The sequence below is a fragment of the Myotis myotis genome, unplaced genomic scaffold, assembly GCF_014108235.1.
Source record: "Myotis myotis isolate mMyoMyo1 unplaced genomic scaffold, mMyoMyo1.p scaffold_m19_p_2, whole genome shotgun sequence".
In the NCBI taxonomy this organism is placed as follows: Eukaryota; Metazoa; Chordata; class Mammalia; order Chiroptera; family Vespertilionidae; genus Myotis; species Myotis myotis.
The window spans coordinates 159,099,384-159,123,321 of NW_023416324.1; the positions used below are offsets into that span (position 1 = coordinate 159,099,384).

At 43.0% G+C, this 23,938-nt stretch overlaps 1 pseudogene; it reads right to left on the reverse strand.

Annotated features, from left to right (window-relative positions):
• Positions 1-17,385: 17,385 nt before the first annotated feature.
• LOC118675734 lies at positions 17,386-18,350 on the reverse strand (annotated as a pseudogene).
• Between the last annotated feature and the right edge of the window lie 5,588 nt (positions 18,351-23,938).

Sequence of the window (23,938 nt, forward strand, 5' to 3'; positions counted from 1 at the left end):
ATTGAAGGTCAGATAAAGAGCTTCTCAGATAAGAAAAAACTAAAGGAGTTCATCACCACCAAACCAGTATTATATGAAATGCTGAAAGGTATCCTTTAAGAAGAGGAAGAAGAAGAAAAAGGTAAGGATACAAATTATGAACAACAAATACACATCTTTCAACAAGTGAATCTAAAAATAAGGTGAATAAATAATCTGATGAACAGAATAAACTGGTGAATATAATAGAATCAGGGCCATAGAAAGGGAGTTGACTGACTATTCTCCAGGGGGAAAGGGGTGTGGGTGGTTCGGGAAGAGCCTGGACAAAAATCGTACACCTAGGGATGAGGCCATGGAGGGGAAGCGGGTAAGGGCAGAGAGTGGGGTGGGAACTGGGTGGAGGGGATCTATGCGGGGGGGGGGGGGGGAAGAGGAACAACTGTAATAATCTGAGCAATAAAGATTTAGTTAAAAAAAACAACAAAGGGATAAAACAAACAAACAGACAAACACTATCCCTTAATCTTTTAAAGCTTTTGTATAATAATTTTGAAAAGTAATCAATACAGTAAGGAAAGACCTTGGAAGATGATATTTGCAATGCATATAACCAGTAAAGAACTAGTATCCAGAAAATATAAATGAACATCTTTGAATCAACAGAAAATGCAAGAATCCCCATAAAAATATGGACAAGACCATGAAAAAGCAATTCACAGAAGAGGAAACTGACATGTTTAATAAACAGAGTTTTTAAAATACTCAGCATCATTAAAACAATAATGATGTATTATTTCACATCTATCAACTTGAAAAATGTAATGTCTGGCAATATTAAGTATTGAAGATGTAGAAGTTTAAATTAGAGCAATTATTTTGAAGAGTAAGTCAGGGTCTGCAAGTGTACTATTGAAAAGGCATAATTAAAAACCCACTAAATAAAAAGTAGGAGGAAAGATGTAAGAAATCATAAACTTAAAAACTGTAAATAAACGAGTTCCCATATAAAACTTAAATTGAGTCTCAAGTTGTATTCAATCTGTAATTTTGCCCTTGGGAGGATGTCTGTTTCTCCTCGGTGGAAGGGTAGAGGCTGTTCAGGTGATTTAACCCCACCCAAACTCTGCGAGAGCCATTCCCATGAGTGGGCTCTGTGTGCATTGAAGATGGCTCAGGTACGTGCGTGACTGGGAAGGTGGGGATGAGAGAATTACTTTGGTTTATTTCCCGCCCTCTGTGGTGTGAACACATGCATGCCACCCCCAAACAATGCTCCATATGCTCTTGACTCCTAGTTTCCCAGGGAAGAAGCCACACTGTAGCAGAACAAGGAGATCACAAGCCTCTAATAGAGCTCATCCCTCAAGGCAATACAGTCTCCTCACGTCGACCTTCACCAGATAAAGCCTGTAAAGTACAGAGCCCTCCTCCTCTCCTCATGCTACTTCATCTTCCCCTCTCCCCCAGCCTTTTAAACATCTACTCCTTCCAACTTTGAGCCTTTGCTCCTTTCCTATATTATGGCCCTTTCCTTGGCAATTAGCAAGGCCCATGTTTCCCTTTGCAAAATCTTCACAACCTATGACATTAGTTGGAAGTCAGAGCCATTCCTTCCCTAGCCATGTTAGACTAGAGGGAGGAAGGTGCTGGAAGCGGAATGCCTGGGAATTAAGGAAAGGAAGAGGACATGAAGATATTTTTGCCCTGAAGGAGGCAGTTTACTTCCCCTCCCTCCCTCCTATCTTCTGTCCTTTATTACTAGTTATTATTGTTAGTCTCTTACTGTGCCTAATTTATGAATTAAACTTTATCATAGGTATGTGTGGATGAAAGGGGCCACATGCTGACCTGACAAGCTCAGGGGAGGCCTGCATGGCAGTCTTGCAAACTCAGAGACCTAAAGTAACCACAAAGGATGGTCTGAAATTAAAGTTTAGCCCTAGCTGGTTTGGCTCAGTGGATAGAGCGACGGCCTGTAGACTGAAATTAAAGTTTAACTAAAGCAGTTATGGTGGGTAGTTACGTCCTAGGCCGGTATCTTCACTGACAAGGTCAACCTTTACCTTAACTGAGCCTATCTGTGTTTTTGCATCTATTGTTACAGAAAAACTGGACAAGAACCAAACAGCACTCTGAGAGTTCGGAGTTACACTTTATTCACTTTTGCGGCCCTAGGGAAATGAATCCAAATTCTAAGCAAAGCTACAAGCAGAGCTTCCCTTTTTATGGAAGAGCCAGCCCTTTGTGTGCTTGCTGGCGGCGGCCTTGAAAACTACACAGTTCTATCAATTAAAAATGCACCTGGTATGGCATTGGGTGTATCTAGTCTCTGGCCTACAAGGTCAGACAGCTAATTTATCTCCCCCATTATTCAAGCAGGCTAGAAAGCAAGTTACTTTTTCAGAATAAGAGGCTGTCCAAAGAATAGCAGAGAATTCCAAACAGTTGTTTTACAGAATAGGGGTTTTCCTTCACATTCCCCCCCCGCCTTGTCCCACAAGCTTTTCAGCCTTGTGGTACAACAACCATGGGGTGTTATGGTGAACATGGGTGTTGATCGATCTTTTACTACTTCCTGCTGGAAAGGGACGATGTTCAAGGGGTTAACATCCCATTTCTTCCTCTTGGAAAGGTTTGTAGGGAATTCTTCTGGCTTGTAGGACCATTTGAAGTTTAAAAGTATCTAGATGGGATGAGATAAAGCAAGTTAACAGATTTAGAAGACATGCTCCTGTCTAGATTCCCCATTTCTAGATCCCCCCCCCCCCCATGCAGCCCAGGACTCAGATAACTTCTGTTTTATTTATCTTGTTTCTTTTTTTTGTGTAGGAAGCAGTAATTTTATGTTGCTTCTGTATTTCAGCAAGGGCAGAAGAGTTCTCCTCCTGGGCCTAGCCTTGGGTTCCTGCAGCGTTTATAAAAAGATAAAATGAGAATTACTAGAAAGATAAAAACAATGATTATCTAGAAATACCAGAGCATTTTGCCTTTAAGAGAAGATAAGAAAGAAAGTGTAAGGAAGAATTCAGAGTGTTCTCTGAATCCTTTGGAGCAGGTTGATTGGCCAGGTCCATTGTCTTCTTGAGGGTGATCTTCAGTAGGTGTGTCTGGTCAGAGGTCATCTTCCAGTCAGGCTCCTTGCTGTCCTGGGCACAGAAGGAGCTGGGCTTGTGACCTGGCAGAGACAAACTATAACAAATGGTCCACTGGAAGGGAAGGAAAAAATTTCATCTTTAACAACCTCTATTAAAATAGGATTTTTCTCTTTAAAACTCCTCTATGGTTATCAAAAGTCAAATTAAGACTAATTTATCTACCGTATTCAATTTGGTCTGATGTTTGCATAAATACAACAAGAATGGTAACTGACTATCTTTGCTGGAATTTCATGATTGAATCTTAATGTGCCCCATAGGGCCAGGAAGCCAAGCCATCCAGCTGCCATCAGGCCTGCCTGCAGTATCTGCTGAGTTAGGTGAATCCCTCACCTGAAGCAACTCCACCTGAGCCCACGCTCAGGCCCATCTCAGTAGCCCTCCTACTCGTTGCAGCCCAGAGTGTGTGGGGGTTCCACAGGGATGCAGAGGCATCCTTATTGCTCCCCTTCTACTCTGACCAACCGCCAGTGATGGTAGGGCATGGGCCTGACGTTCCAGCACCAGCCATCTTCAGGGCTCGCAAGCAGGATACCAGGCTTTTCCCATGGCACTCTTATTGGCTTCAAGTCTTTAGAGTTCAGACAGGTCTCTTTAAAACATGATACTTCAGTCAAAGTTTTCCGTTAATAAAACCACTATTAGGAACCAGTCTTATTGAATATATGCAAAGAAATGTATTGCCGTGATTTATTAAGCATTGCCACATTCTAGAGGAATTATATAAGGAGGAAAACATACTGACCTGACCTGCTCCAAGATTTCCTGATTTTCCCTGCCAGTCCCTTTTCATGGACTCTTCAGAGTAATATAACCATCTTTAAATGACAAGAAGAAATTTATAATATGTCTATATTCAAATAGATAGTTATAGCTTCTCCTATAGTAAGGCTCCCCTTACTTGACTTGTTCTCTCAGAATGGACTAAAGGAGCTTTATTTCCTTACAGGGTTTTACATGTCACAGGTCCTCACAGGGTCTATAATTCCTGTAACAGAGGGCTAGTATTTACCACTTCACTACTTCCTTCTGTTCTAAACAGGCCTTCCCCAGTTTCCTACAGTTGAGGTTTGTACCACCCCTGACATGGGCATGGTCACACAGGCCTGCAAGACAGTATACAGGCTGCCAACTGTTAACTGTCTCTTAATAGAGGCCAAAACCTGATGGTTATTTTTCTTTGCCCAGTTGGGCACTTGCCCTCTCGGCAGCTACAGCTACATTCAAACCTGTAAGAGAATCAAAGGTGAATATAACATATTAATACAATGAAACATAATATTGGCACCATGGCCGCTTCAGGCAGCTAAATCTTCTGCTACTACACATGAGATATGGTAGGGCTATATGAACATCTTAGGGAGGTGACTAAAGTCTACTCTTGACCTTCCTACATAAGGCAAAATTGTCCTTGTCTCTTTGGAGCCATGTCCATGAAGATGCAGGCATCATCTAAGTTTATTATACAATTTTCTGCAGGTTACTGTCAGGGCTGTGCACTGCAGCCAGTTCTTCTTTCTAGCTATAAACACAGTCTGTCCAATTTCCTTAATATGTATCCTGGCACAGGAGAAGGTTGTTTTGCTGTATACAGGTAGCTTAACCCCTATACAACTGAGCTTGGACCTCTGCCTAGCAAACTGCAGTCATAAGTTCAATATGCAGCCTCCGGTTCTCCTAACCCAATGAGGTTTCGGCCAGTCTCTGAGTCAGACTCCTCCTCTCTTGGAGAATTTCAAAGTCCTGATGGCTCCCAGGTCCAGGGAGAGTGCCCTTTTCTTTGCCTTTTTGTTAACCCTGTTTATTAGTTACAGGGCCTTGCTATCCTTGACTTCCCACCAGTCCCCTTTGTGGCAGAGCAACAACCAGGCCTCTTCCAAGGGAGTGCATTGGAAGGGGATATTAGCCCCTCCTCTTCCAGCAGCAACAGGTACTGAACCCTTTCAGTACATTTGCAAACAGGGAGCTTTTGCTAGCTCTATCCGCAGCTTTTATAGATCCCAGGCTTGCTGCTCTATTCCTGGGGCTGTAGGAAGGCTAGTACCAGTCACTGGCTTCTGTTTTAACTGTTGTAGCCAGTAAGCTAAAGGCCCAAGTCTTGTATTGCTTGTTGTAAGTACTCCTTACTCTCTGGGCAATAGAGGGGCAGCTCTGGTGGCAGGTAAATTTCAGCTTTCCCCACTTCTCTCGCTGCTGCTTCTTCTTTCTGGGCCGCAGCGGGCAGCTCAGGCATCCAGCCCCCCTTCTTTGACCTGGCTCTCAGGGGCTGAGTCTGCCTGGCAAACAGTTCTAAATCACCAGGGCAGCTGCAGACTTCAGCTCTGTTTCTCCTCTGTTTCTCCCATTTCTCCTGGGAGTTTAGTTGTTTTTAATGTATTAGAATTCTTTATTCTTAGAAACTTTAATCTTTTAATGATTACCAAAAGTGAACAGTCAGCAATTTTAGATTAATATTTATGAACACATTTTAAAGTACTTTTACTCTTAAGATATATCTAGACCAGCCGTGGGCAAACTACGGCCTGCGGGCTGGATCCGGCCCGTTTGAAATGAATAAAACTAAAAAAAAAAAAAAAAAAAAAGACCGTACCCTTTTATGTAATGATGTTTACTTTGAATTTATATTAGTTCACACAAACACTCCATCCATGCTTTTGTTCCAGCCCTCCGGTCCAGTTTAAGAACCCATTGTGGCCCTCGAGTCAAAAAGTTTGCCCACCCCTGATCTAGGCCTTGAAGTTAGTTGATAATGCACCTGCTAGCAGTCTGCAGCCAGTAACATAACTGCTAACACCCCCCTTCTTTGTCTCAGCCCAGGCCCGTTGCTTTCCCTCACAGATTTCTTGCAGAAGGAGGCCACCTGAAATTCAGTTACAGATACTTTTCAGAATCAGGATGAGGGAGGAAGGGAAAGACCAGGTTATGTCCTCTATGAGGATTCTAATAAAGAACTGAAAATGGCAAGTCAAATCAAACACATAACCACAAAGACAAAGACAACAGACCACACGAGACACACAATCAGGGGTTAACGGGGTCTATAGACAGTTAATAATAACTTCAGCCTTAGGTGGCTCATGTTGGACTATGATGTCACAGGCAGGGTCAGGGCCAGTAAATCTCTCCTCCCTGCAGAGCTGTTAGCCCTCTGTGTCCACCAAAGAGATAAGAAAACCATAAATAACAAGTTGTTTGAAATTTACTACTTTGTTAATTTGCTAAGAAAATAGTTAACTTGAAAAGATTTCTCTCTTGCTTTTTTATAAGCAATCTCAGAACTAAGCAATCTTGGAACCTAGCCAGCCTTTATTTTAGCCTTTAAATCTACCCTAGAACTTCAAAATTTCAATTTAATACAGTGAATTTACAACCCAGGTAAGAGCAACTGATAGACAGAACTTTTTGTTAGCAAAGTGGGCTGATTCCTTCTGTAATGGCTAGCAAAAGACTCTGAGAACTGCTAGAGACTTTTGCATACCATCACGGGTCCAGTCCAAACGTTCAGCCAGATGAATTAACAGAATGTAGAATAAATCAAAGTAGCTTTCACTTACACAGACCAGTTAATGAGTAGCCAAACAGATAAAACACTCGTACTTACATTCTCTCAGTAGACTAGCCCAGACTGGAGCTGAGCAAATAAACGAAACAATGCTCAACTCCCCAAATGGGCATGGGGGCACTCCTGGCACCCATGTCCCAGAGCAGAATTCTCAACCAACGTCTTGGTGAGAACCTACCGGAGGAGTTAAGACTGCGTCCAGTCCCCCTTCTCAGTAGCAAATTGGCTAGTCCCACACAAACAAACAGCTGTTCACTCAGGGTTTAAACAAATTCCCAAATTCTAAACAAATTCCAAATTCTAAGAAATTCCAAATTCCAAATAAATTACAAATTCCAAACAAATTCCAAATTCAAAACAAATTCCAAATTCCAAACAAATCCCCAATTCCAAAGGGAACTCTGTGGCTTCCCGGGAGGTGATCAAGCTCCCCTTCCACTCATTCCGAGAGGGCCAAATAGTAGGGGATTGGGGCCCCTACCTTACCAATTCTGTCAACAGGTCCCAAGGTGTGTCCGTCCACACTCTCCAGATGCTGGCCGGGTCCTGGGCTGAGGTCCAGGAGTGCCCGGATTCCCCCCGGTTCAATTCTGCTAAATCAGTAGAGCAGCGCCTCCCGGGGGCCTATCTGGCTCCCCCAGTCCTCAAACCCAGTCCACACCGGAGGCCAAGAGGCCACGATGGTTGGTTCCCCAGTCTTCCCGAAATGTCAGGGAACCAATTATGTTACAGAAAAACCGGACAAGAACCAAACAGCACTCTGAGAGTTTGGAGTTACACTTTATTCACCGCGGCGGGCCTAGGGAAATGATTCCAAATTCTAAGCAAAGCTACAAGCAGAACTTCCCTTTTTATGGAAGAGCCAGCCCTTTGTGCACTTGCTGGCGGTGGCCTTGAAAACTACACAGTTCTGTCAATTAAAAATGCACCTGGCATGGCATTGGGTGTATCTAGTCTCTGGTCTACAAGGTCAGACAGCTAATTTATCTCCCCCATTATTCAAGCAGGCTAGAAAGCAAGTTACTTTTTCAGAATAAGAGGCTGTCCAAAGAATAGCAGAGAATTCCAAACAGTTGTTTTACAGAATAGGGGTTTTCCTTCACAGTATGATAATGTACCCTTGAAATGTCTGGGTAGCTTGTAACTTCCCTTTTTCTGGAGCCCTTGGGGCACAATCAAATGTGCTGGGCTCCAGGACAGATACCACAAATTCCTTCATTATCATATTAATTGTTCCTGCACCCACCTAAATATGTGTCCATCATTTTACTTTTTATCCAATCCCAGGGGTTTCCCATGCTTTGCTTTATCCTACCTCCTTAATCTATCACCATTGAATTTCATGTAACCCACCTATGTCCCTACTTTGATTGCAATGTATAAATACAAATGTAACCCGCCATTCTCCAGAGTATTATCTCAATTCGTTGAGGTTTTGCTTCCTGGCATATGTCGACAGTTTGGCTCAAATAAACTCACAAAAAGTCTTTACAGGTTTCAATGGTTTTTTTTACATTAACATATGTATAGGGGAAAACATAGTATATATAGGGTTTGGTCCTATCTGCCTTTTTAGGCGTTCACTGGGGGTCTTGGAATTTATCCCCCTGCAGATGTGTTTGTGTGTGTCAGGTGGGGAGGCAATATTTGCCCCCCACAATTTACCATTTATAGAGACTCAAGGCTCTTTTCCTTTATCTTGTCACTTCTCTAAAAATTAATTGTTCCTTTGCTAAGAAGCTATATATATAAACTTACATTCTGAGCAAAACTTTGAGTTACTTATCTCTGGGCACTCCCATATGTGTCATACATTATATACAGGTTAATAAACTTCTGCTTTTTGTTGTTGTTGTTGTTGTTAATCTCTCTTGTCAGTCCAATTTGCAGGGCCCCTCGTGAAAGCCTAAAATGGGTAGAGAAGGAGATTTTTCCTCTTCTACAGCAATATGTCAAACAGGAATAAGATTTTAGAAGTGTTAGCTAACATCACAGCAGTAATCATATTGCAATATATAAATGTATCAAACTAACCCATTGTACACCTTAACTTACACATTATATGTGAATTATAACTCAATTTTTTAAAGTTTTTTTTAATATAAGAAGGTAAAATCAACATGTTTAAGGTGAAATGAACCTGTTTCTGAGTACAATGGATTAGCTAGTGGCTGACCTATGCTCACACCTCAAGCAACCAAGAAATAGAAGCAAAATAGAGAAACCATCTGTGTAAGGCAGAGGAGAGCTGCTGAATCAACAAGAACTGGAGAGGTTCAGCCTCCACAGGGGAAGAAACTTGGGGAGGGAGAGCTGGCTTCTGAGCCACTTTCCCCGGGGTCATTTGCTGATTCTGGGCATGGGCCAGGGGCTGATCATTCCGGACGTTGGGAGACCGATGGGTTGGAGTTATTGGAGGGGGTTTGGGAGGTCTATGAGATTCTGGGGCTGCAAGAGGGTGGAGTTTCAAAATAGAAACAGAAAGCCACTGAATGAAGAACAGAGCCTTCAGAAATCTTGTGAAACAGATTAGAATTACTAGATTTACCAGCAGGATTTCTGCTGAAAATCCTGAAGAGACAGGGTTAAAATGGAGGTAGACTGAGCCTTACCAGGGCTGCACTCAGCCTCAACTCAGCCTGGTTCATTATTGGATTCACGTGACCAGCCTCAATTGAAGTATAGTAACCTCTATCTTTGGTAAAAACTGCTGTTTAAAATTTTAACCCTGCTATTCTGGCTTCTGTAAACATTTGCTTCCTTCAATAATAGGGAAAATAAGACTACTCTCCATTCCAGAGAGGCCATAAAATATGCCCCAGACAGAGTTGTCAGTGCCGACACCAGGCCAGGCCTTGAGATATGGTTTTATGGCCCTGTCTCAGCAAACAGGACCTTTTCTCAGAAGGTCCGGAAGTCTCATTCCAAATTTGGAAAACAAAGAGCTGAAAAACATATAAATTGAAAAGACTTCCACCATATTGGGCCCCAGTATTTGAGAAGCAAGAGTTCCTCTGGGCCCACTAGCGAAAATGAACAGGACTCCAAGTAAATTTGGCTTATTGATTAAGGCGTCTTCTGATTTACAATATAACACAATGAGAAAGAAGATGCTTTATAAAATTAAAATGTAATGTAGTTTCAAATTTAAATTAATGTAATTTTTACTTTATATGGAACATAAATGAACAAAAATGTCAAACAGTATTCCTGATTCAAAAGGGGTCCTGAGAAGAATTTGTTCTAGCAGTCATTCAAATGCACTGGTAGCCAATTTGAGACCCTTGGCATACAAGAATATCAATAATGGGAATATTAAAAAAAGACCTACACTTTTTATCATATTCTCTAAAAGATTTCAGGTGAATTAAATATTAAATACTTAAAAATCAAAAGAAAAGCAACCCCACCAATGTGAATAGACTATCACAAGGGGAAATCACTTTTTCACTCTTGATGGAATAGAAATAAAAAAGATGGACAGATTCATGACTTAGATAGTTTTACCTCTGATGCAATGAATACCAACAAAGCTGAGATTTAAAAATTTAGAAGGATGGAGGAAGTGTTTGCATTTAAACACAAAAATTCAATAACTTAAAAGTATAAATAATTAAAAGAGTTCATACAAGAAGAAACATGATTTTAAATCATGACTTTTTAAACTTTTGTTCAAACTTTTCAGTAAAATAACTGCAATTTAAACCTACTTGGAAGTTTCATTCTGTACCTAAAAAAGAATTAGAAAAACTTTTAAAAAGTGATAAAATCGCCAGCCTACAAGGGTCCAGAAAGCACACATGCTCACATATTAATGATAGCAATGTAAAGGGAGCCAGCCTTTCTGTGGGGCAAAATGGTACTTTATTGAAAAAATCATAAATATGCCTAATCCCTGACCAAGTAATAAAACTTATCCTGAGGAAATAATGATTAATAAAAAAGTATACATATACAACATTTATTTTATGCCAGTAAAACACTGGAAGAAAGCTAAGATCCCAACAGTACAGAAATATAGAAGCTAACTGTGGTGTACCAAAATGTTATACTCTAATGATATACTAAACATCATTAAAGTAAAGATGATAGAGGAAACAGAAAACATTTGGTTAAATCACACTACCAAATTGTGTGTACACACCCATAATTATAAAAGGACCATGAATATGTATAGGCAGAGATATAGAGAATGTTTCTAGTTGGACTAAGAGCAACAAGACTTGTAGTGAGTTATTCTGTAAAGGTGTTAAAATTATGTTTTTAGAGAATTTAATATTGCTATAATGAGAGCAGGATTTTCTTTGCAGGGCATAAGACTGGCTCTACCCTAGCCTATCTAATAATAGCCAAACATGGTAATTGACCGTACCTTCGCTATGCCTCCCATTGGCTAATCAGCACGATATGCAAATTAACCACCAACAAAGATGGTGGCTAATTTGCACACAGCAGGCAGGGCAGGACAGCATGAGCCGCCAGCACTCCCCATCCAGGCCAGCCCCAGAAGCCCCAGAAGCTGGCAAGGCAGCCCCAGAAGTCGGCCTGCCTTGCCGCCCGGGATCCGATCTGGTCCCGGGTGGCAAGACAGGCTCGGCCCAGAAGCCCCAGAAGCTGGCCTGCCTTTCGCCCGGGATCCAATCCAGTCCCGGGCGGCAAGGCAGGCCGGGCCCAGAAGCTCCAGAAGCTGCCTGATATGGTAGTAACTCTATCAGTAAGCACTCTGAAAGTCAGTGACATAAATGCACCAATTAAAAGACAGATTATGAGGGTGAATAAAAAACAAAACCCACTTTAAATATAAAGACACATATAGATTAAAAGTAAATGAATTAAGCTGCAGCCTGTTTTGCTCAGTGGATAGAGCATTACCCCATGGACTGAAGGGTCCCAGGTTCAATTCCAGTCAAGGGCATATACCTCAGTTGCTGGCTTGATCCCCAGTCCCTATCAACCCATGTGCAGGAGGCAACCAATCAATGTGTCTCTCCCTTTCCCTTCACTCTCTCTAAGATTCACTGGAAAAATATCCTTGGGTGAAGATGAACAAAAACAAAGTAAATGGATTAAGTAACATTAAAGAGATTATAAGAAAAATACATTCCAAATTTTGTTAGTTGTATAATGGTTATGTTTAAATTATTAACACCTAAGAAATTGGGTGAAGGGTACATATAATATGCTGTAGTATTCTATAGTTTTTTTTACATGTATGAGATTATTTCATATTAAAAAATTAAAAATTAATAAAATATTAATTGAAATGTATCTGCGTTACATGAAAAATCTCCTAATTGCTTCTAGCATAATTTATTAAATTGTGCTAAAATTTACAAGGGTTCAATTAAAAAATATCTTAATTCTAAATGACATAATAGAAAATATATAATAGTGCAGTTATAAGCACTTACCTGAAAATAAAAATTTAAAGAAGGGATTAGCCAAAGAAAATATATGCATAACCCATGGACACAGACAACAGTATGGTGATGGCCAGAGAGAAGTGGGGGGCAAGAGCTGGGTAGAGGGGGCAAAAGGAGGGAAATAGGGACATCCTATATAATAATAATAAAAGGCTAATATGCACATTGACTGAATGGCAGAATGACCGGTTGCTATGATGCGCACTGGCCACCAGGGGGCAGACGCTCAATGCAGGAGCTGCCCCCTGGTGGTCAGTGCACTTCCATATGGGGACTTCCACTCAACCAGAAGCTGGCTCATGGCTGGCCAGCGCAGTGGTGGTGGCAGGCGCCTCTCCCACCTTGTGGCAGCACTAAGAATGTCCAACTAACGGTTTAGACCTGATCCCTTGGGGGCCTAAGCCTTTAATCGGAAATCCCCTGAGAGCTCCCTGGCTGCCAGAAGGATGTCTGACTGCAAGCTTAGGCCTGATCCCCCAGGGAGTGGGCCTAAGTCGACAGGCAGACATCCCCCAAGGGGTCCTGTACTGTGAATGGGCGCAGGCCTGGCTGGGGGACTCCCCCTGAGTGCACAAATTTTTGTGCACCAAACCTCTAGTATAATAATAAAAGGCTAATATGCAAATTGTCCCCTCGGGAGTTCGACTGGGAGCTTGATCACTTGCTATGATGTGCACTGACCACCAGGGGGCAGTGTGGAACATGGTGGGCAACCAGTGGTGGCAGTGGGGTGCTGAGGGAGCGAGGGAAGGAGGAGGTGGGGATGCCAGGAGGCAGGGAACCTGATGGGCCCTGATCACCAGCCAGGCCTAGGGACCCTACCCGTGCACAAATTTTGTGCACCGGGCCTCTAGTAAAAATATAGTTTTTGCTGCCTTCTTAACTGGACAGATGGAAAAATAATGTCGTTTACATTTAGTTATATGAACCTTATTGAATGCTCATTTTCATAAAAAGAGAACAAGTTAGAGGTAAACAATGGTCAGAGTGAGTCACTCCACCCTAGCAAAATGTTCTGTAGGGGAGGAAAAACAATTTTCCTTCTACCCTTATAAGGTCTTGGCTGAGACCCCCTATAATAAAAGACAGATTAACAAAAGAAAAACAAACAGAATTGTATTAACATGTATGCTTGGGAGAGACTCAGGGAGAATGCATAACCCCCGGAGGTGGCTTAGAATTCAGATTTAAATACCATCTTAATAGCTGAAGGGACATGGGTTGGGGGATGTAGGTCTCTTAGGGGAGAGTAAAGTATTTTGGGGAAAGATGAATGGGCCTTAGAAGAGTAAGATGAGACACATGATAGTTTGCAATTTGTCTGGGGGTTGTGTTGACTTCTAGTCTCCTCTCCTGTGAAGAGTCAATCTTCCCTGGTTCATGAATCTCCTGGGGAGGGAATTTATGACAACTGAGTTCCTTTTGGGGGCTCTGTCTTTAGATAGATAGGGGGAATTCAGAGAAAGCCTCTTCCTGCGTTTGCTGCTCTGTGAGTCCCTTCAGCTCAAAATAATCAATATAGCAAAGCAGCATATTTGGGGGTGGCATGTCTTGAACTCCTACAGTCATATTGGGGGGTGGCATACTCTACTACCCTTTAGTTCCAACTGAGAGTGTTGGCAAGCAGAAAGGAACTATTAGGTCATAGCCACCTGCCAGAAAGTAATTTGAGAAGTAGGACTACAGTGGGTAGAATTGTGCCCACCAAAAACATGTTGAAGTGCCAACCCCCATACCTGTGTATGCAGCTTTTGGAAACTGGGTCTTTACAGATGTAATTAAGCTAAAATGAACTCATACTGAGTTTTATTGAAACACAGTCATGCTTATTTGTTTACAGATCTTCTAAGGCTGCACATGGTGAAAATAATTAAAAATCAATTTGCTCAGGTGTTAAAAAGGGAAGAGGTCTTCCCTCCACTCTTCATTTTCACTTTAGAAAACTTGCAAGGAATGGTTCATTTGTTCTCTGCCTCTTTGAGGTGCATGTAAATGGTTTTGAAATCTGTAAAAAGCCTTCTGCCGGATTTACAACCCAGGAATGTTTTTTCAAGGACCAGGGAACCATCTCTTTGAAATGCCATCCTCATCCCAGTTTCCCTGGGAGGGCAGGAGCCTAACTTCCACTGGCATCTGGCTCCAAGTTGTAACTAGTCCCTGTCCCAGAGACAGGAGACACTTCTTTTGAATGAAGCAATTAGCTAACCCAGATGGACACCCCAATTACCAGGTGAATTCAGGATGAACAATGTGTGACAAATGGTGTTGTCAAGTCCTCTTACTTGAGGACTAGTTATCATTTGCCTTGAGAACATGTGTGTAATGGATTGTATCTGCCTGGCTATATACAAAGCTGAGATTTCTTTCTGTCTTTGCAATCCCTTTAGTGGCTTGCCTGTGATGAGTATCACCCTCAGGCTTAATGCTTAATCAATAATAAACTATTTTTTTTCTCTTCTCCTTTATGGAGAGGTTTTCTGGGCTGGCAGAAGTTTTGTTTTTTAATTATATTTCTCCAGCAGTTGTTTCTGGTCTATGAAGGCAGAAATTGAGTACAGTGGGGCCTTGATTTACGAGTGTCCCGACTAACGAGTTTTTTGAGATACCAGCTGTCTCTCAGCTGATTTTTTGCATTGAGTTGATAGAGTAATTTGAGTTAACGAGCTCCTTAACGAGCTCGGTCTCGGAACGAATTAAACTCGTAAGTCAAGGCCCCACTGTAATTGTAACAGAGACCATATAAATCAGTGGTTCTCAACCTTGTCTGCACATTAGAATCACCTGGGAATCTTTTTAAAATCCTGATTTCTGGGCCTCATCCTCCCGAAATTCTGTTTCTTTGTTATGGGGGCGGGGAGGTGGCACAACATTAGTAACAAAGAAACAGAATTTCCGGAGGATGAGGCCCAGAAATCAGGATTTTAAAAAGATTCCCAGGTGATTCTAATGTGCAGCCAAGGTTGAGAACCACTGGTATAACTGGTCTAAAATCTTTATTATCTGGCTCTTTATAGAAAAAGGCTGCAGCTGACTTCTGGTCTATGTGTGCGGGCAAGAAAAGCTAAGTTATTCAGTATAGCAAAGTCAGAGGAATTTGGGGTAGGGTCCTGGGAACATGAGGAAGGTAAAGAGGAGGAGGTGGATCTTAGGGCAAGGGGGTGCAAACCCAAATGTCTAGAGGGGCTGAAGTTAAAGTAAATGAGTGCAATGGGCCAAATGGAAATTTTAGTGAATAGAAGCCAGGAGTCAGCTGGTCCTGGCTCCACTTGATCGCTGATATGTGAGGAAGTAAACCAGCCAAATATTGGCAAACCATCCGACTTTTTTCCAAGAGAACCTGGAAATCTCACACTGTTAAAATATGAGCATCTAATTCAAATTTGAAAAGCAGGTCTCAAGACAGGCTTCAGTTGGTGATCACCAAGTTTAACTTCTGGTCTAGAGAGTGGGGAGGACTCTCCATGTTAAAATGGGATGAGCAGGATGTTTAGAGAGTGCCCTGGAGGAAATGGTTCGGGTGGGAAATGGCTGATAAATTCCTAGAAATATTTATGTGTGACCTGGGAGTTGATTCCAACACTGAGATGTAATTAGTGAATATGTTAGTGATGATTTGAAGGGAAAAAAAGGGGGTGGTGTCTCTAGCATAAAAGCAGGGTGGAAACAGGAGCCAAGAAGCTGATTTCAATGTGGACTTTCTCTGGAAAAAATAGTCCCCCTAAAAGAGATATATTGGAGAGGGCTATGGACCTTCCTACAGTGCACTGGATGGGAATGTGGGCTCTTTTATGTGGATACTAGAGGCTTGGTGCACGAAATTCGTGCACAGGGGCGGGGGGGGGGGGCGGTCCATCTGCCTGGCCTGCACCGTCTTGCAATCCGGGACCTTTCAGACATCCCTCTCACAATCCGGGACTGCTGGCTCCTAACTGCTCGCCTGCCTGCCTGATCACCCCTAAAACTCAAGCTTCTTCTTTTTTATTTTTAATATTTATATTTCTTCCATATTTCTTATTTTAAAAGTCAAGCTTCTAGAGAACATGAAGTATTTAACATTATTCCATATTCCTTACAGAGAGCTAAGCATGGTAAACACAGCAAATACTAAATACTTACAGGCTTCTATACAAACACTTTCCAACCAGGAATGTTTTAATAGGCAGTCTCCAAAAACTTGAACTGGAAAACCTAAAAGTAGAGTGCTCAGATTTCAGGCATCAGGTGCTATTAGCAGGATTTCTATCCCATTTAAACTTTAATTCTTAGCTCTCAACAGTCTGGACAAACTGCCCCTCACTGTCCCGAAGTTTCTTATTCGTCACTATCTCATGTTCCTTTTTTTTTTTTTTTTTTTGAGTTCAATGTTTTATATCCACATCAGTATCAACGTACCATACAAAATCCACCTGCCAGCCTAACCGGGTAGGCAGGGATGGGGGGGCGGGGGGGGAGGAGAATCCATGGCAGCATAGAAAATTGGGGTTCTTGTCCCAAAAGAGGAGAAAATGGGTTTATAGTCAAGGAAACAAAATCAGAACCCAACATGATCAAGGAGAAGCCTTGAAACTGCATCGAGCAGAGATGCTGTGGGCAGCAGTGCATCTCAGCTGGTGCAGCAGTACCTGCAGCAGTCTTGGTTCCTGGGAAGCCTGGGGTCAGATAGGGCCCAGCTCTTGAGGTTATTTTTAATAATTTTGCTTTGGAAGAGGAGGGCTTCTGGGCAGCAGCTCCATGTGGGGATAATCAGTGGGAGTTTCACTTCAGGGTTTGGAGGGGAAGTTGGGTCTGTGGGGCGGGGGCGGGGGTGGGGGTGGGGGCGTGACCACCTGGCCCCAAATGTCACAGCTGAGGTTCTTGAAAGTGGCCCAGCAAAGTTCCTTCCTGCCTTCTTCCTGCCCTGATCCCAGGTCTATGGCTTAAAAATCAGGGCACCAGGCTGGGGCTGAGCACCCCAGGGGCCTTTGTAAACATGGCAGGTACAGGCAGGGAGACCTTGGGGGAACTGTAGGAACTGGTGGGGGCAGCCAGAGCCAGGGGAGGGCAGTACCCACAGGGAAAGGGGGCATGCGGCAGAGGAGGTATGCTCCTCTAACAGAGACTTAGAGGTACAGAGACCAAGAGAGACAGAGAGGACAGAGATGGGGATAGAGAGAGTGACAGGAAGAGAGAGACTCAGAGAAAGCAAGAGAGAGATTGAGACAGAGAAAGATTCACAAAGAAGAGAGACAGACAGACAGAAAGATGTAGTCCTGCTCTGTATGAGTCAGCCGGCTGTAGGGTGGGGGTGGGGGTGGGGGGGAGGCCAGGCTCGCACGGGATGTGCCAGTGGGATGGTAAGTGCATCCTTGTGTTGCACGAGAGAGGTATGCTGGTAATGCAGCACCAGCTCCTTCAGAGAACCGTACAGGTTGCAGGGCCACGCAAAACCCAAGCCAGTGGCCGAGCGGTAGATAACACAGTCCTTGGTATCACAGTCCACCACCACAGAGCAGGCATAGCAGCCCCGCTGGCTGCTCTCACGGATAAGGAAGGTACTATCCCGCTTGCTGTTCAGCATTTCCTCGGACGTGTGCGGTTGATCTTGCCCACATACCAGGTTCGTTCCTCATGGTGGGGGAGGTCATCCTCATCCTCCATCAGTGCATACTGGTCTTCAGTCTCAGTTTTGATTCCCAACCACTCGGTGATTTTCTTCTGCCAGGCGCCTTTCTGGGTGAGCCATACCAGGTACTGGTCTTGGATCTTGCGCAGCTGCATGAGGTCTGGCTTCAGGCTATTCATGCACTTATCTCAGTTGTCCAAGGCCTGTGTCCACAGCTCCTGTTCCAGCTTCGTGCGGCTCTCGTGGATCTCAGCGATGCAAGACTTGAGCCGTTCTGAGTTCAGCAGGACCCTCTGCATCTCTTTTTCATTGCCCTCACGCCGGAAGCGCTCCAAGTACTCCTTGCTGCACTTCTCTTGAGTCTGGCCCTGCTCTTGGAAGATCTTGATGGTTTCATTGAAGGCTTTGATTGTGGTGCACTTCATCTGCAGTTCCTGGGAGGTGCATGTGTGCTCCTCCTAGAGCTGGTCGTACTTGCGGCTCTTGTCCTCAGCTTCAAACCAAGGTAACAAACAAATAATTTCCACCAGAAGTCACGTCCAAATACTGTGAGACTAAGGACTATAGGGCTGACTATGTACATTCTAAGTAACAGGCTCACGTTCTGGCCCTAGGCACTCGGGCATCCTCCACAATCCCACAATCCTCTGGTTGCATACGCCGGTTCTTCTAAATCCTCCTTAAATGGTGTTTCCTTCAGTCGCGTTGCAACGTCCAGGGCCTCTAGTTGGAGAGGATTTTTCTGTTCTTTGATGTTGGAACTATTGGAATCAGTGAAGTTTTGGGAATATTGCCACTGCCATGAACATGTCGGTCCCAAGTGCACTCATGAAACAACTGCCCATGCAGTCCACTGGTTCGCAATAAGAAAAGTACTGTGCTGAGCCATTTTCCAACTGGATCTTCCTCTTCCCCAGCACACTCCAAACCTACACCAGGCTGACCACCCCAACCCCACAGACCCTTAAGACCTTCCCCCCTATTTCTTTGATGTTCCCCCACCAAACTCACACCCTATCACGTTGTCTAGGGGTGCCCCTAACGGCTCCCTGTTCAATCCACCGTCCATTCGTTTAGGACATGATGGACCCTGGCTCTTTATATATTAGGATTAGTGGAGAATAATTCACACAGGATAGTGAACTTGGGGACTTAGAGTAATGAGTAGCCTATAACAAGCCCTCAATACATTTTGGCTTTTGTAATTAGCTATTGTTTTCTGGAATACATCTGGAAACACAGATCCCTTGGCCAGGATGCACACTTGCCAAGAAAGAAACAAAGGAAGCTCAGCCACTTTTCAGTTCTAAAGGAAACGGTTTGGTAACATGTGGTGGTTTTAAAACACGTCTGCAAATTCTTAAACACTCCTCCCAAGAAGTGGAGTCTAATTCTTCTCTCCTTGAATGTGGGCTGGACTTAGTGACTTGCTTCTAATGAATAACATATTGGAGAAAAGACACATAACTTCTGAGGGCTAATTCACAAAAAATGATCCAGCTTTGCTCTCTGAATCAATCTCTCTCTCTCTCTCTCTCTCTCTCTCTCTCTCTCTCTCTCTCTCTCTCTCCATCCCTTAGGAACTGAGCTGCCATGCTAGAAGTTCAGCTACCCTGAAGCTGCCATGCTGGAAGACCATGTGGTGAGCCCATGTGCTGATAGAGATGCCAGAGGAGCCCCGGCTGTTCCAGCTACCCGCCCCCGCCTCCTGCTGCTTGAGTTTTCCCAGTCTAGGCACCAGATGCATGTGAGTAAAATAGCCCTTGAGATGACTCCAGTCTCAGCCACGATCAGACCACAAACAGTTGAGGGAGATTGCCTAGATGAGCCCAGTTAAACCCCCAAATCTTGAGAGATAATATGGTAATGAGTGATCGTTGTCTTATACTGCTAAATTTTGGGGAGGGTTGTTAAGAAGTAAAAGATAAGCTGGAATAATGTATTCAGCTCCTCCTATGTCAAGATTTTTTTTTTTTAAATAGTTAGGTACATTGCCTGATATAAAAAGAAAGCATGGTGAAATTTCTTTATGTCCACGCCTTTATTTCATTGACAGATTTTGGGATTTAGGGGAGAAATTGATATGTAGGGTGGAGATTTTATTTCTTTTAATTTGGTCATATGACTGATTTGTGGAAACAGAAAAAAAAATCACCTCTTCCACACATCAAAGGCTTCTAGAATGTAAGGGCTTGAGATATCCACCTTGTTGTATGTAGAATAACTCACAAGTTTGTGCTTTCTGACTGGCGATAGATAAACATCCACATGTCAAGGGCATGTACCTTGGTTGCAGGCACATCCCCAGTGGGGAGTGTGTAGGAGGCAACTGATCGATGTTTCTCTCTCATATCGATGTTTCTAACTCTCTATCCCTCTCCCTTCCTCTCTGTAAGAAATCAATAAAATATATTTTAAAAAAACACACAAAACAACACATCCACATACCCTGAATTTGAGACTGCAGGAGGAAGGACATGGCTCATTTCTTCAGAAGGTGCTCTGGCTTGGCTGTGAACACACATGGATTGAGCAGATGGCACCAGGTCTCAATCACTGATGCTGTAAAATGTCATACCCAGTTATGTCAGGGGCTGGCTTCTCCAGGGATAAGATGCTGACCTGAAATGTGATGTGCAGGGCGTTTAGGGAGTACCCTTGAACAGCTGAGTCAACAAGCCCTTCCTTAAAGGGGACTGACTCTGTGTGGTGTATCACTGTGGCCAACAGAAGTTGCCAAGTATTTCAGAAGAGATGAAAACTGGCTGAGTATGGATCGTCCATTTTGCTTCGAAGTATGACTTTGGAGAATAAATCTCTGGATTCCAACCAGGGTGATGATTTTCAAGTGGAACTGACTGAGCTGTGAGAAAAGCAGACTCAGAAAGCTCCCTGGAGTTTTAGGGATGATTTTATGAACCCCTGAGTTCTGAAATTTCTGGCTATGTGGCCAAATTCTGGGAAAAGTGTTTGTCAACTCAAATCTATGAATCTATTTTAGTTTCTGGTGTTTGGATTTGAACACATTTTTCACTGCTCACTGGATTTGAGAAAAAGATTTTTGAAGTAAAATTAGTAAGGACACAGGATGTAATAAAAACATATGTGGATGTTGTATTGTTAAAAGCCACTTTTCTTGTACCCTATGACAACATCCCCAAAACAGAAAAGAAAAAGGATTTCTCCCTAAGTGTCTCTATTTATGAAAGAAGAAAGTAACAGTGTCACATGGGCATCCCTACACCAATCCCACTAGAAGGGAATGAGTTGACTGAAACTGGCTTAGCCCAACCATTAGTCAAATGTGGCCTTGAGAGGGTATCTGTTTACCTAAGTACCTTGCTCTCAGTATCTAAACAAAGTTAATCCTACCAGATCTGAGGCCCTGAGCCTAACTGTCCCCTATATCTGGGCTCCTGAGCATTAAAGAGAAAAAGCCAACATGATATAGAAAAATGTTAGTTACATGCAAACAAGTGGTTAGAATAAGATGGAACTTGGAGACATTGTAGAAAATAGGTCTACCTTTCATCTAGTGCCAGTATTCCACCTTTGTGTGGAAATTACCGAAAAATCAGTACAGCGGTCTGGTAGGGTTAAGTTCTCCTAACGAGGAAGAAGAGACTGCCTTTGAGTAAGTAACCAACCTACTCAAAGTGTCCGTCACATTTAGCAAGGATTAACCAACTCAAAGTGGTCATAGCAATATTAATACAAGACAAAATGGACCTTAAGACAATGAGAATGAATAAAGGAGAAAGAGTGTTACTCATTAATGACAGAAAGGAACAATTTACTTGGATGACATAAAAATTATGAATCATAACACAGTTTTAAGTTAAGCAAAAGCACAAGAAGATAAATTAACTAAAAAGTGGTGAGATTATAGTAGTCCCCCCTTACCCACAGTTTTACTTTCCACAGTAAATTTCCATTACCACAGTTAGAAAATATTAAATTTCCCCAACCATCAATATCATCTGCTCCTGACATCCAACCATCAACATTGTCATGGCTCAATGATCCAGGACCACCAGAAGCAGATGATCCTCCTTCTGATGTATCGTCAGAATACATCATTCACCTCACTTCATCTCATCACATAGGCATTTTATCATCTCACATCATCACAAGAAGAATAGTGAATATATAGTACAATAATATATTTTGAAAGTGACCACAATCACATAACTTATTATACTATCCTATATAATAAAAGGGTAATGTGCAAATTGATTGAATGGCGGAATGACCAGTCGCTATGATGCACACAAACTACCAGGGGGCAGATGCTCAACACAGGAGCTGCCCTCTGGTGGTCAGTGTTCTCCCACAGGGGGAGCACTGCTCAGCCACAAGCTGGGCTGAGGGATGGTGAGACTCTCCCGCCTCTGTGGCAGTGCTAAGGATGCGGGCCTAAGCCCTCAGTCGGAATTCCTTAGCCATCAGTCAGACAGCCCCTGAGGGCTCCCAGACTATGAATGTCATGCACCAGGCCTCTAGTTTACACTAATAAAAGAGAACGATGAGAATTAACCATCACTCCGTCACCCCACCACTCTGTTACACCCACAAGCCATGCCCACCAGCCAATCAGGAGCGAGTATGCAAATTAACCCAACTAAGATGGCAGCGGCCAAGGAGCTAGAGCAAGCAGGAGGCTTGGGTTGCCCCTGGAGATGGAGGAAGCCAAGCTTCCCGCCTACCCTGGCTGGCCCTGGGCTCCGCTCAAGGCTACAAAGTTTCAATTATAGAAGATAAATAAATCCCAGATACCTGCTTCCAGCTGGACCTGGGCTCTGCTCAAGGCTACAAAGTTTCAATTATAGAGTTAGCCTGGAGGTCAAATCACCCCCGGTATTGCCGACAACAATCAAGGCTTAACTACAACAAGACTGCGCACAAAGACCACTAGGGGGTGCACCAAGAAAGCATAAAAAATGCGGAGACAAAGAAACAGGACAAAACTGTCAATGGAGGATATTCAGTTCAGAACCACACTTTTAAGGTCTCTTAAGAACTGTCTAGAAGCCGTCGATAAATGTAGTGAGATCCTCAAGAAATCTAATGAGACCCTCGATGTTATGATAAAGAACCAACTAGAAATTAAGCATACATGGACTGAAATAACGAATACTATACAGACTCCCAACAGCAGACCAGAGGAGCGCAAGAATCAAGGCAAAGATTTGAAATGCGAAGAAGCAAAAAACACCCAACCAGAAAAGCAAAATGAAAAAAGAATCCGAAAATACGAAGATAGTGTAAGGAGCCTCTGGGACAGCTTCAAGCGTACCAACATCAGAATTATAGGGGTGCCAGAAGATGAGAGAGAGCGGGATATTGAAAACCTATTTGGAGAAATAATGACAGAAAACTTCCCCCACCTGGTGAAAGAAATAGACTTACAGGTTCAGGAAGCGCAGAGAACCCCAAACAAAAGGAATCCAAAGAGGACCACACCAAGACACATCATAATTAAAATGCCAAGAGCAAAAGACAAAGAGAGAATCTTAAAAGCAGCAAGAGAAAGAAACTCAGTTACCTACAAGGGAATACCCATACAACTGTCAGCTGATTTCTCAACAGAAACTTTGCAGGCCAGAAGGGAATGGCAAGAAATATTCAAAGTGATGAATACCAAGAACCTACAACCAAGATTACTTTATCCAGCAAAGCTATCATTCAGAACTGAAGGTCAGATAAAGAGCTTCACAGATAAGGAAAAGCTAAAGGAGTTCATCACCACCAAACCAGTATTATATGAAATGCTGAAAGGTATCCTTTAAGAAGAGGAAGAAGAAGAAAAAAGTAAAGATACAAATTATGAACAATAAACATGCATCTATCAACAAGTGAATCTAAGAATCAAGTGAATAAATAATCTGGTGATCATAATAGAATCAGGGACATAGAAAGGGAATGGACTGACTATTCTTGGGGGGGAAAGGGGTGTGGGAGATGCGGGAAGAGACTGGACAAATATCGTGCACCTATAGATGAGGACAGTGGGTGGGGAGTGAGGGCGGAGGGTGGGCCGGGAACTGGGAGGAGGGGAGTTATGGGGGGAAAAAAGAGGAACAAATGTAATAATCTGAACAATAAAGATTTAATTAAAAAAAAAAGTTTCAAAAAAACTAAGATGGCGGCATAGATAAACACCGGGAAATTGCCGCCTCCAGCAACAATTGAAAAATACCGCAAAGGACAGAGT